The 15193-nt window shown below is 38.5% G+C and overlaps 1 protein-coding gene across 1 annotated transcript in view; it reads left to right on the top strand.

Moving 5' to 3' along the window:
* The window catches only part of LOC118214143 (brain-enriched guanylate kinase-associated protein), a 256035-nt gene that overhangs the window by 55019 nt on the left and 185823 nt on the right, over positions 1 to 15193 (top strand). Inside the window, exon 3 of the mRNA XM_035393776.1 lies at positions 14377 to 14567. The gene's annotated coding sequence lies outside the window, so the exon portion shown is untranslated. The remainder of the gene's footprint in view (positions 1 to 14376; positions 14568 to 15193) is intronic.

Raw genomic sequence — 15193 nt, 5'->3', positions numbered from 1 at the left:
TGTTACAAAAGTCCTCTGGGTGTTTGTAAAAATGCTTAGTTTTTGACCCAAGAAGTAGTTTACTTCAATTTGTATCCCTTGTAGCCAGCTGTGTTCTGTGTTCTGGTAGTTAGCTGACTGGCACTGGGTCTGTCTTTGGTTCTACTTCAAATGCACCTCAGAATACCATAAAAACCAGAATGTCTTTTGCAAACATATTTGCCTTTTTCTGCACTAATAAGGGAGTATGAACTGCACAACCATCCAAGTAGAAAACATCTGTCCGTGTATTCATTGAATAAAAATTCTTAACGAAGAGTGATGCATGAAGGTGCATGTTGACTATGTGTTACAATTTGCATTATGTACAATTAGGCTGGATTGTACTACTGTGCCTTGTTTCGGGGATTTTGGTGTATTGGAGTGTCATTTAAATTTTTGGTGTTTTGATGGTTGAATCTACTTTTTATGTTCAGATTTCCCCCCAAATTGTTTAAAAATATAATTATAATCAAAAATTATAATCAGTTATTAATAATTTACTAATAGTGACAGCCCATGCTATGAATAATATTTAGTTAAATGTTTAGGAATAGATGGAGCATCTAAAAAGGTCTGTTTGACAAAAATAATTAATTTCTTAAGTCATGATGTCAAAAGAGTGTTTTTGCCTATGTTTAATATCCTTTCATGTGATCCGTGCATTTTCACTTGGTAATCAGCTTTAAGCAGGAGTTCCCAACTCTCATACAGGATTGAAACCTACCTGCCAGCTCTTGCTCAAGTCAGACAATCAGTTGTTAAATTTAAATCCTTGTCTCTTTGCTCATGTTCTTGCTTTGTAAATATACAAAGATGCCTTTAATATTTGGTGGATTTAAAAGTGGATAGCACCCCTCATAAAGCTCATCTGGAGAGAGCATTCCTAGCATGAGCTGTGGCCTATTTTGTTTCTGATAAAAACCCTACATTATATTAATTTGACATTTTAACAGATTGCTGTCTGTTATTTTCACCTGTTTTTGGAGCTGCTGTATTTGTCAGCTTTATTACCCTGTTATTCTCTTCTAGACAGGCTCAGCACTCCATGTACCCTTGGTTTAAACAAACCAAAAGTTTCAAACTTTGTGGTGGAACAGCTTGTTCCTGTGACCTCTTATGACCTCAAACATGCTCGGGTTCCATTTTTCGCTCATTTAATATCACTAGTAAAATCTTTCTCATCAATGCCTAAATCGTTGTTTGCATCTCAGAAATTATGCTGATGCATGTTGCATTTTGTTCAACATATTAATATTGTCTGGTAATTGTCCCAAGAAAAGCAACATTTGCTCATCTATTTTCCTCGTGTATGCTTGCTGTGCTGTTGTCATTATGGAAGCCTTTCATAAACAGTGAATATACATATATACACACATGTCTTGTGGTTATGGGTGTGATAGAATAAGTTGTAAAAGATTTCATGAATGAAGAACTGGCAGACCTTTCTGGTTATGACCACTGTCCATTGTGTGGTGAGCATTCATGCAGATAATGTGTGATTGTTCCTGCTCTTTTGGGGGATTCTTAGAAAAATTCTTGGTGCAAATCACAAAGGGAGGCATTTTTCTCATTGGATAGAAAATTGCTATAATTGAAATTCATTCATAGTTCATGCGTTAAATGGTCACTTGTCAAAATAAATGTTTGCTTTGTTATATTATGTAGAACTACGCTCTAAAGCAGCGGTTGGTCTGTTGGTCGCGACCCAAGTTGAGGTCACGGGAGATATCTATTGGGTCGTGAAATCATTATGAGCTACCCGGGATTTGCACCAAGCACGGCATTCCCGCGATGCTCTCATCAGAAGTCGTTCACTGGAGAGAGATGTGATCCGTGTAATTCCTCCAGCATTCTACTAAACTGCTTATAATAATTGCCATTGATGCTCTTGCTTGGCTAGCAAGTTCTTGTTTAGGCCGGCGGTGCACAAACTGTGTGTCAGTCAGCCAAACTTAGGTCACGGCGAATATCTATTTGGGCGTGGTATTGCGTAGCTTGCAGCAACATTGCAATGCAATTAGGCCTCAATGAAAAAGGTGTTAGTATCCATTAATGTCATTTTGTGTTTGTACAAATAAATGCTAAATAGGAAAAATGAAACCATTTTAAATGCATTTTTATTTCATATGTGTACGTATGTCAGGGTTTATCATATGATGACGTAAATGCCTGCTTTAATGTTGACTGGTGCATCATTCCTACTGCACTCCACGAGAAAACACTGATTTCATCTAATTAAATAGTTTATTGATCATACAACGTAAGATAGTTAGTGACTTTTGCTAATCATCGTGATTCTGTCTTTTTGTGCTTTTAACGTAAAAAAAATCAGTAACATTATTGAAATATTGGCTCAAATATAAAATCACAAAACATTGTTGAAAATATAATATTTTGAACACTTCAAAATGAACATGTTAATGAAATACTTTGCACTGGGTCCTTGTGTGGGGAATCTGAATATCTGACTATGCTGCTTTCAGTAGGGAAGACAAAAGGCTGGCTGGCTGCAACAGCTGCAAACTAAGTACCTTAATCAGTCATTTGAAAACCTTCCAGCCTATTCTGCTGGCTGCCATGCCAGTAAAGGGGACTCGAGGTCAAGATGCACATGCTATGCTAAAAGAATGACACAATCACCCAGAGGGCTGCTGTGGGGAACTAGAAAAGGAATCTTTTGAAGCAGATAGACTGATTCGGCACAAGAATTTGGCAGCTCAAATTTGCATCGTCATTACAAAAAAAAAAAAAAGAAAAGAAAAAAAAGCAGAGCTGTTTATTATGGAAGCTGGAGAGAAAATAACTTTACAATAGCCATGGGAACGGAATGCTTTTTTTCCCTCTCTCTCTTAACAAGGCCATAGTTTATCCGGATCTTTGGTGGAACAAATGGTTCTTTTTTTGGGTTACCTTGTTCTGAATTGTGAATACCAGAGGTGGCTGGCATCTCAAAAAGTTGTGGAGGACCGGAGAAAAACCAACCTACCGCATCATGTTATTTTACACCAGTTGGGTAAAATTCTCTCTTCATTCTTGTGATCAAACAAGAAACATGAAACATGAAGCAGAAACAAGATTATTTAAAAACAAAGAAATGACTTAATTACTTTATATTATTTAATCCGGTTGTTTCTGGATTCACTATACAGGCAGAAGATAGTATGGAGGGTATTTATCAGGAGTGTAAGATGTAACAAAAAGCAGGCCGGCTTTAGAGGGTTGTTGAACACGCTCCTATTTTAAAAGGAAAAAAAAAAGAACGAGAAAATCTGGAGTTCATAAAAACACAGAAAAAATTAAGTCTGTTCAAGACTTCATTTTTTCTCTTCTGCCTGTGGGAGGGTTCCACTCACTTTACAAGTTGGATGATAATCTTCATAGCTGCTGTGAGGCCTGTAGTTGATGGGTTCTCCATCAGAAGACATAGCCAACAATACAATCTGTTCATCGTATGACTGCCCGCTAGCCAAGGATATTACTCACTCCAGGACTTGGTTTCACGTATGTCGCTTAAACAATCCAAAATAATTTAATGCATATCATATAAAATAATCTTGTCCATTAAATTCGGGCTTACTCCATTTCACAAATGTGAATTAGGATTTAATTACTTACTCGGGAATATGAATATGAGTCCCGCTCTGCTATAAAGGGGAGATGAATCACACTTGTGAAACCAAAAATCCCAGGTTTATCCCAAAAAGACAACAAACTTATCAGGTTAACTCAGTTAGCCACTTAAGGGTAAGCAAGAGATATTATAAAAAAATAAAATACACCAGCCAAATGTCCTATTTCATGATTCACAACATTAAAAAGTCTTATTGAAATAAAGGCAAGAAATAAGCCCCAGAATATCTAATGGCGTACTCTTTTTGGCTCGCTTCCCAAATTTTCGGAATGAGCACCTACGTCATATTTTGTGATGTTGAAGGTGGAGGAAGTGAGATATTGTCAAATTAGCATTGTTAGATTGTGTATCCTGGCAGCGATATCTGAATAGGTCATTCCGATTTACTGAAAAATGACTCAAATTGTAGTAAGCTTGCTTTGATCTTGCTTTGCTTTGGTTTTTATTTTTATGTTGTTTAGTGCAGTCAGTTGACGTGTTAGCTAACTAATGCAACTTGCCAGCAACAGCAAAGTTAGCAATATTACTGCAAGTAGGTAGCAGCCAGTGCGTAATGATGCTTATACAAAAGCATTATCCATGATGAAGTGTGTGGTATACTGTATGATTTTAATGCACACTGTGGAGGCAGAGAACCACCTAATTCAAAGCTACCTAGATAGCTAGCCTGACATCTGCTCCATTAGCTTCAAAATACAAATATTGTGGTTGTAATGGGGTAAAGAAGCGTATGCAAGAAACTCCACTTATCAAACTTGCCTGAAACCCTGAATTACAGCAACACACCCTCTATGTGGGTAGCTTTTATTAGAACACCAATGAAGTTATGTCGAATCAAAAAGATTAATAGTAGCTATGCAAGCTCACTTTACTACTGACATGTCCAGTTAGCCTTGCTATTATAGCATTGCTATGCTACTTCAATGACTGTCATAGCTATAGATAGTGAATACCATAATTAGACACAGAGGCAACACAAACAGATAAAACGATCCCCAGACATACACTGCATTTCCAAAGGTATGTGGACACCCCTTCTAATGAGTGGTTTTGGCTATTTCAGCCACACCCATTACTAACAGGTGCATAAAATTAAGCCTACAAACATTGGCAGTAGAAGACTGAAGAGCTCAGTGACTTTCAACATGGCACTCTCATAGGATGTCACCTTTCCAACATGTCAGTTCATCAAATTTCTGCTCTGCTAGAGCTGCCGTAGTTGACTGTATTTGCTGTTATTGTGAAGTGGAAATGTATTGGAGTAACAACAGCTCAGCCGTGAAGTAGGAGGCCACACAAGCTCACAGAACAGGACCGCTGAGTGCTGAAGCGTGTTGCATGAAAAAATCATTTGTCCTCGGTTGCAACATTCACTACAGAGTTCCTAACTACCTACAAAGTCAGCACGAGAACAGTTTATCAAGAGCTTCACAAAATAGGTTTCCATGGCCAAGCACCCGTACACAAGCCTACAATCTACAATAACCGTGCACATTACTAAGCGTCAGCTGGAGTCGTGCAAAGCACACTGCCATTGGACTCTAGAGCAGTGGAGATGCATTCACTGGAGTGATGAATCACGCTTCCCTGTCTGGCAGGCTGACGGACGAATCTGGGTTTGCTGGAATATTCATTAATCACACTAATCCTAGAGTTTTATCTCAACCAATTATCTTGTTAAATATCCAATAAGAGAATCTATTGAGACATTAAGCTTCAATTGCATTGCGAGCAACACATATTACTGCAGAATTTTCTGAGACATATTCAAAATATTTTGTATTAGTGGCAAACAGAAAACTACACCATATAGCCTCTTGTAAAATCAAACAGAAATGAACACTTTCTTAATTTTGTAAAGCGGAAATTCCAATTAGATGAATTCAGGTTTTCTATAATACTATTTCTAACATACTAATAAGAATGAAGACTAAATACTATATACTATCCTTATTCTTCCTTGCATAATTCAGTTGAATCAATGGTGATCAAAAGAAGCAATTATCAAAACTCAAACTTGATTTTTTAATTATCTTGGATTACCAATGAACACATTCTCTTCTTTATGTGGTGTCATGTCTTTATTTTCATATTATAGTATGCAAAAACACAACTATCCTTTTAGATAAATATTGCATTTATTTTCCAACTAAGGTTGCAGTATCATCTTTTCAAGCTGCTTATGTTTGGAGAGTTTGTTCCAGAGCCCAGTTTGTTTATCTCCTTGCCATGGTTCATTTTGATGAGTGGGAAAGCATAATCACCCCCTGGTTCATGTGATTGATGCTCCAGAATTGTTCCTGGATCAGAATCATAAATTGCTCTTTTATGAGTTTACCCTGCCAAATATCTGTCCAGTAAACAATGACTTTTCTTCAAATTGGGAAGTGGGAAACCTACACAGTAAAATGTTCTGTGTTAAATAAACTCCTGCAGAGTATACATGGTCCAAACTTGACTTGAGGGTACTCTGTTAGAGTTGAATTAACACTGGACATTTTACTGTGAAATGAACGGTGATGAAAAATGCAACAAAATGACAACTTTACCATCAAGTGGACCAAAGCAAACTATTGGTGGGAAAGGACTCTTAGCGCTGTATTTTCTGGCTGGTGCATGGCATGTTGTGAGCCATCGCACTGGCAAAGTGGTATATTTGTTGTGGATTTTGACACGCCAGAGCTGTTTGATAAATTCATGACTCACTGTGTACCGAAGTGGGAAAAAAACTGCTACTGGCGGTATTTCAGTCAAGATCGAGCAGCGCACTGCAATTTTGGTGCAGTTGGGGCCTCCCGCCTGCTCAGACCGCATCTACAACGCAGGTCACAGCCCACCATACGGCCGATTGCTAAATTTGTGACTTTTTCATACTGTGCCTACAAGATCATAGCCTGCGCAAAGCACACGGCTATGACCGGAATGAGCATTATTTTAACCATATATTAACAGTACACATAGCATTTGTGCTCATTTATGGCATGAAAAAGATCATTTCTGGCCTTATGGTTCTTGAGATATTAAATATGATAGTCTGTAGGCTTAGCCTTTATTAAGTTTATGGCTGGGCGTGATGTCATCCAATGGAGGGAAGGGAGAAGGGGGGATAACATTGGGAATATTTAGGTAGGTTGTAGGTGAGCGGAGTAGCAGCATTCTCGGTGAGATTCATGACTCTGAAGGTCAAAAACTAAATAATTGCTTCATTTGGGTTGTTTACATGAGGTTTACTGAGAGTCTTAGAAGTACATAATTCTTCTCATTAGACTGATTAGCTGTGAGGTAAAATTAATACTTTTTTTGTAAAAAAAAAGAAAGAAAAAAGATTTGTTTATGTATAGGATCAAGTAATTCTGCTTCTAACAAATCATGCAAGATCAAATCAGGTTAAAATGTCTGTCAGAGGCCAACTTAAAGAATCAAATGAATTTTAGATTTTTGCCAGAAGCTCACCGCACGGCTGAGTTTTATAGTCTTTCAGTCAGGGGTTCCTGCCAAAGAAAGAAACAAAGAGACTGAAATTAAAGATGTTAACCTGCTGTTTCTGTGGCACTCTGTAGGAGCTGAGTGTGGCATAATAAACTGTGCCTGAGGGTGAAAATCTAGAAAAAGATGATCTGATTGAAGCCAGCTACTGCAAAACATTCCTGCACATTTTTTAATAAACAATGCTGCAGTGAAGTTGTCTAAGGATGGGGTGAATAATAACTTTGTAGCAATGTTTTTACAATGTTTCTTTTTTAACCCCCCCCCCCCTTAAATCACAACTTTCCAGCTATGTTATAAACTGGGCCAGAACACACTCATACTTCTTTCAGCAGGAATGTCTTTAACATGTGTGTTGTGACCTGAAAAATAACAGGAACACAAAGTCTTAACTACTTTGCAGAATAAAAACATTTTTTTTTATTTTATTTGGCTGGCTGGCAAGAAGCTTTTCCTGACTGTTAAAGTGAACGAACATCTGACTATTTGCAATAAAGAGATTAAAGGTGACTGGAGCTACGCCCTGTGTTATCCTCTCTCTTCTATACCCAAATTAACATTCAAATTCCCAGTCATATTCATTAATTGATTTATTAATCCATTAATAATTCATACTCATGTTAATTTACGAGTGAATAAACCTGGTGATCAATTTATCTAAGGACAAAAAAATGAAAGAATGGTTTCCTGGATGCCATATGCTGTCCTGCCTTCCTTGCTGGCGAAAACACTTTCTCGTCTGGTTGGTTCTGGCGTCTTGTAATAAAAAGTAATTAACAACTTTATGAGTTGCAACTTTCCAGAAACACCAGAAATACAGCTGTGGAATTTCCTTTGTGCTGGGCTTCAGCAGCCTAAACTATCTGCCAGCGTATAATAACCTTGAATTACATGTAGGTCAAATGGGATGACAAAGGGGAGCCTCGGGAAACTTCTGCCTGTTCTGTATATTCTGGCCACAATAGCAGCTAGATTTTAAATAGTTACAAACTTTCTTCAAAATAATGAAAAAGTGTCTTGAAAGTCCACAATGGCAATTTCCTTGGGAACTAGTTAGACTAAGGCCATTTCATGTGTTCACTTTCAGTATTAGGGTATATTAACTCGTTGGCATTTGGTTTCTTGGTTATAATTCATGTTTAGCAATGGTTTTGCATGGCATCAGTGTGCTAAGTATGCCAGACTAATTTCAGGTCTTAACTGACGTGAAATTTATACATGTGGTAATCAAAGCAAATGTGGTGAAGATCAGTTTAAACATTTCCGTATTTAGCTTGGTTTAGTCCTGGTCCTGGTAATGACAATGCTCATGTACCCTCTATGAACTTGAAATACACTGTAGACGGTGAAACAAAAGGAAGCCTAATGTTTTACCTTAAGCTAATACAACAGTTACCATCTCTCCATTAAGTAAGAGTGTGACTCCCTGTTCTAGAGAGGAACCCATTAAAAATGTGCTCTACTTAATGGTTTATTGTGTTAGATTGTGCTAACCCAAACTTTCAAGATTGTATTACAAGGCATTTTATCTTTTTGTGAGTTTTGCCACCAGACAGGTTTCTAAAATTAAATAATATCTCCATGACCTTAAATAATTCTGTATTAAAATTAGCTTTTAAAGATTTTAGCATATACAGTATTCTAGCTCTGCTATGCAGTCAAGAATGAATGTTGTACTCTGCGCTAAAGTGAACTTCAGTGGTTGTTTTCACTGTTGAGACTGACCTCTGTATTGCACTTATGGCTGAATAACAGCATGTCATCAATAGGTCTGTCACCTTTTATATTATAGTTACCATATGTGCGCTCTTCAATTTAACTGAAAACATTGGCTTCTTGAAAAACCCTCTATGATTAATTTATGTAATAAGCACTTTCTGTTGTGGAAAATGAAGATTTAGACTTCCAGTGCATTTACCTTGATGGCCCTTGCAACAATTGCTAGTGAAAAAAAAGAAAAAGGAATGACTCATCGAATTTAGAAACAAGAACTCTGACTTTCTAAAAATAGAAGTTTGAGAAACACACTGGGTTTTTATCTTACGAAGCCTACCTTTATTTGCAGATATAAATTATTGGACCTGGTGTACCAGTTGGCCGTAACATAAATGTTTTGAAGAAAAAGAATCACTTTAAGAAAGACACTCTGTAACAGTGGGCTAAACAGGATAAGTTCTATATGTGCATCTACTCAAAACATACCTACTCAAATGCACAGAATGCATTGAAGGGAAATATGACTGCATACACATGATATCAATGCAAAGCACTGTGCTGGGATAAAAACTAAACAGACAGTACCCTGTAATTCAATTCAATTATTATGAAAAAACATCAGTTGCAGTTTGGGCTACTGAGTGATGCATCTGTTTTAGGGACTCATACGGGCCTCCTCGGTGGCACATCCAGATAAAGCACTTGAGTGGAGTGATGGGAAATGTGATGCAGAATCAAATCCTGACTGTGAAAGCTCTGACTGTGGCATCCCACGAGATGCTGCATAATTGACCACAGTGGGCTGATAAGGTGCTGACCAGAGAAGAAGATTCAGTTGGCAGTTTCCCCAACTTCTGTGGTTACCTGCAGTCTACCTTCACCAGCTTATCTTGACACGTAATCCCCAAAGCAAAGATGGCATAGCTCTACATGTGTATGTAATATGTTTGCAAACAACATAGACTGCATCCATCATACATGATGGGTTTAATTTGGTCTTCTCAAAAATATTCTCCAAAATGGTATATTACTGCATAATAATAGTCAGCAGAGAGAAGCCAAATATGTTGTATTCATTCATTTATTCAGCTCCACGACTTTCCTTGTAAAGAAATACCAGGAAATAATATGTAATTAAAACCTTAAAGGCAAGGCAACCTGAAAAGTACAGTGTATGATGGCACTGATAATGGGGGTGGCTAAAATGTAAACTATACTGTACTGTCTGGATCACTGAAATGCATTATCAGAATTTATCATCTCTAAATGATCGAAACATACTACTTATTATGTTGAGGTAGCATGTAAAGTAATGAGTACTAAAAATTCTGCACAAACCCCAATAAATTCACACAGATTTTAATGGGACATAAATGTAGGCCTACTAAAGTATGCTGTGCATACCAGGATATGGCTTTCATAAATGGCTATGCATGTTTCTAGGTGATGGCTGACACTTTAATTTTGGTGATTGACCAAAAGTGAAACAAACTTCTTTATCCCTTGGAATTTCAAATTCAATTTCAAATTCATGCAATTTCCTTAGGAGAATGTGATTAACTCACTCAAATCTTGTTTATAAAAGTGTTTCAAAAGAACATACTGTAAGTGCTATGCTGTGATAAAAGTTTAATCACATTCTTGGCCTGCTCTTACAGTTAAACGAATAAGTGAGTTTAGATACAGTACAATATGTCTTCAGTCAGATTTTTCTCATTTGCCCTGGCTTCTTTACCTTATTAAAGGAAATGCTTTATTTCCACCGTTCTGAAGAATATTCTGCTTATTTCCTGGACAAGCAGAGAGTTCAAAGTGGCGCTTGTGTTGCACACCTTGTTGTTAATGAAGTTAATCTTCCTCCTGTGGACCAGAAGCCCCAGTGGTCATGAGCTTTGGTGGTATCATCTGTTCATCACCTTGACCTTCTCAATCTCAAGATCTTTCTTAGAGTAATTGGCCCCCTCTCCCCACCCCCAGCCACCTAGCTTTAACTATCCCCTAAATCCACTTAAAAGGCACTCTGCTGTGTTGGGTATTTAGTGATTATGACCCTTGAGAGGGAAACAATGTTATTGGATAGGGAAAACTTGTTCAGGGTTCATATAATATTCATTTTTTTTCTAAAAATGCAGCCTGCCCCCCAACCCCCACTCCCCAACAAACATCAAAGGAAATATCCTTGGGGCAATTAAAAGTCACCCTGATACCCTAAATGTTGGCATGCATCTATGGGTCTCATCTCCTGCAGAGTTTTCTCTGAAGAAACATCAGAACACAAAGCTAGTGTGAATGTCGGGTGGCAGGTGGTGCAGTGGGTAGCACTGTCGCCTCACGGCAAGTTGTGTCCCCGTGGGTTCCATCCGGGTACTCCGGTTTCCTCCCACAGTCCAAAGACATGCAGATAGGCTAACTGGAGACTGTAAATTGCCCATAGGTATGAGTGTGTGAGTGAATGGTGTGTGTGCCCTACGATAGATAGGCGGCCTGTGCAGGGTGTATTCCTGCCTCGTGGCGAATTCACGCTGGGATAGGCTCCAGCACCCCCCGCAACCCTGCTCAGGATAAGCGGGTATAGATAATGGATGGATGGATGAATGCCAGTCCATGATATTTTACTGAAATCAACAACCGAAAGTCCTAATGTCCATGTAGAACTGGTTGAGGCCTGTCAGTTGGTATTTATAGCCATCACTTCTGTTGTTACAAAAAGGAGTAAATTTCTGTCTTGTATTCAATAGCTGAGCTGTATTACCTCCCAATATATTAATGTTTGGTCTCATAGTGAGCACACATTCAATAAAGAATGTATGATTTAAACTCATTATTCTAATTAACGGCTTCTTATTTACTTAAATTATTTAACCTTAAGAGCTGATATAGTTGTTTTGACTTAATTATTAATTCCACCAGGTTACTGTAGACTGACCTATCAAAACATTTGGCAATTTAATTGATAATTGTCATTTTCAATAATTATTATCACATTAAATCATGAAAAATATATTTAATGTGTAGTATAATGTATTTAAATATATTTTATATGTAGGTTATGTGAGTAACATACTGTATTTTTCACCACTGTAGCTGATGATCAGCTGAATGGCTGGAACATTGTTACAGCACCCATCTCATTGTGGCACACATCTCACTGTGTGTTCTGTGACTTCATTTCGCAGTTTTGTCTCATTTCTTAAAATATCCTTTCAAGGTCATTATAATATTGGCAGACTTTTGGAATTAAATCACCTGAAACATATTTTATATGTGGGTTAAGTGTGGGGTTCTGGCACACAACAGCAGTATTCAGAGTGCTGAAAATCTTAACAAGGGCATGGATGTTGGAACCGCTGGATTCAGAAAATAAACATATTTGACTTAATCCTCACTCCCTCGACAGCTGTTTTTAGAGCTGCGTGATCTTCATTAAGAGTAATGTGTGTCTTACATATTACTGGGAAGCTTTGGTGACTGAGGGATTGGAAAGCCCTTTCCTTGATTGGGCCCAGCATTTTTATTCTGTGACTTCACTGGAAGTCAATAAAGAAATAGGCACTTGATTCACCTCTCGTTATTGTGTTCCTAAAATTTGCAGCAGTCAGAGCATTTTCAGCACCCAGAAGCCACCTCTGTAAGATATTAGTGCCTCTGAATTCTTCCCCTCTGCTCACAGCTTTTCAAAGAAAGCGCTAGCATGGTAGTAGGACTCATTGTTTACGGTTTACTATCCCTCCACACAAGAAAACTGGTAGATTTTGTTAATCTGACATATTAATCTGAGAAATTTTATGCATGCTACAAAACAAACTGACCGGAAATACAGAATTGTTGTTAAGGTAAAATCGTTCCTCTGCTACTGAGCTTTTGTTCATTTGCTCCCTGTGGAAAATTTAAAGGGCTTCCAAAAACCCACACTTTATTGAATAAACTAATCTTGTGATGGCTGCAGGCTGTTTCTCTTTCATCGCTGAAGCTGATGATCAGCTGGAGAATGGCTGGAACACTGTGTCTCAGTGTGTGTTCTGCAACTTCATTACGCAGTTGTGTCTCATTTTTTAAAAGTTCATTATAATACTGGCAGACCTTGTTTATGCTCTGCTGGGAAATGATGAGATGAAATTGCAGGCAGTTGTCTTCCCCAGATCCTCCACAGACTTCTGGCTTTTCTAGCGGTCTCAATGGATGCTGTGCCTCTTGAAGGAAGTATTTAACAAGCAATTTATTACTCTTTGCCAGGCTGTAAGACTCAAAGCAAATAAAAAAGAACCATTCACAGCAGGTTTCTGTGTGATATAAAAATACAGATCGCTCCATTCTCCCCTCATTTTTATTTTATTCAGTGTCCTGAAGCTTTGATATGTAACATATTTCAAACACAGTGTTTGAAAATGAAATCACTGTTTGACAAAAATCATTGTTTGACATACTGTCCCCAAACCAGCTAAACAGTGGATTTGAATTAATGAATTCATTGCCCTGCATTGAAGTGGCACACCTTTTGGAGCCTCAGTGTCCATTGTGCACTGTGTTGAGTGATTCTGAGGCGGCGGGGGGTGGGGGGGGGGGGGGGGGGGGGGGGGGTGGGGGGGGGTGGGGGGGTGCGACTGTGACTGAACAAACCTTTATCAAAGAATGTCCTGAATCAACATGTGTGGCTGGGAGGGTGTAGTTTTTTTTTAAGTTTTTTTTTTTTTTAACTCTCCAAGGAGTCTGAATGTGTGTTCTCCTCATGCAGGCTCAGGCCATGCTCCAGAAAACTGGAACGTATGAGAGAGACTGGAAGCGATGCACTCCCTCAGCTTACAGCATTTGCAAATTTAATTCTGACTGGTTTTGATTCAGGCGACGAATGCATTGCTGCTTCATTTATTACTGTGTTTACAATGTAGCCTGTTATTTACAGCCTAGAGTATAGTACCTGTTTGTTTGTATGTGTACGTGTATGCTTGCCTATGTGTGTGCGTGTGTGTGTGTGCCTGTGAGTGTGTGTGTTCTGTTGATTTCACTGTAGCACCTGCCAATAACAGAAAACAAATTGCTCTATTCAGCAGTGCCCAAGGCATAACTCTGTGAATACGGAAGCATTTACAGTACAAAGACAATGTTTCCTTTATTTCTTGAGCATTCTGACTGAGCTCATGTAAATGAATTTAAATAGCAGGCAATAAAAATAGAAACATAACTGGTTTGAAGATAAATATTTGATTCCCAATGTAGTGCTCCCAAAGTATGTGGGTGATAATAGCTGTGGTTTTAGTTGGGCAGGCTTCCAAAAATGCCACGGGAGTTTCCTCCAGTAACTCTGCCAAGTGAAACTATCCGACTGTGCCAAGTTATGTTAATGAATGTATAGAGCTCCGCTCGTGTCATTCTGGGCTGGCAGCGTCATTTTGACGTGCGCAGAATGCAGTATCCATGTGCAAATATTGTGCAACCGGTACAGGACATCCAGCGTCAGTTGTGTTTGATGATGTTTACGCTAAATGACCACGCGCCATTCTGACACTCCGCTTTGTCATTTTCAGGTAGTCAGAGATGACTCCTCACCTACCGAAAAGTACACTTTGCCACCAAAACCGGACGTCAGGAAACATGCGCAGTGTAAACAGCTGGATCTTAAAGTCCAAGTGTAATTTCCGATCGGAGCGGTATGTCAGAACTCCAAATGTGAGGCAATCCAGCAGCGCCCTGTAGGCACAAGGGGATACGACCTGAGGTAGGATGCAACAGACAAACTGTGTCACTCAGTCTGTGCACAATAATTAACACTATGCTTTCTGTCATATTTAAACATATATATATATATATATATATATATATATATATATATATATATATATATTTCACACTTCATATAACCCAGCTTAGGGACAAGAAACTGGGAACATCATATGTAGTTTAAATCTGAAGGACCAATCTTTTGCTCAGGGAGGGGAGATGAAGATGAACCCTTGATTAACCCTGTCACAGATGAGGCATGACACAGCCCATCCTCATGTCTTTTGAAAATGCTGATCACTCTGATCAATTAATTTTTGTGGTTGACTGATACCAAGGATTTCCGCTTAATGTTTGTGAAGGTATTACAGCTCTTGTTCGGTATTCAGCTTTTTTCAAGGTCTGTTGTGGAGTGAGGGGTGTGCGGCACCAGAGGCATTTTGCCTCATTCAACCTTTGTACTGATGAAACTGTAACCGACTGTGTTGAATTGCACGGCACGTAGCCTCTGTTTCATCCAAGAAGTACTTTTTTTGAATAGGCGGTCTGAGAATATGTAGTTCTGGTTTTCAGCAATAGGTGGCAGCAGCCAGACCAAGCTTTTCTGCCTGCTCACTGCTTTTG

Source organism: Anguilla anguilla, chromosome 1 (assembly GCF_013347855.1).
Source record: "Anguilla anguilla isolate fAngAng1 chromosome 1, fAngAng1.pri, whole genome shotgun sequence".
In the NCBI taxonomy this organism is placed as follows: domain Eukaryota; kingdom Metazoa; phylum Chordata; class Actinopteri; order Anguilliformes; family Anguillidae; genus Anguilla; species Anguilla anguilla.
The sequence above is the reverse complement of the archived record's forward strand: the minus strand, read 5'-3'. Positions and strand labels throughout refer to the sequence as shown.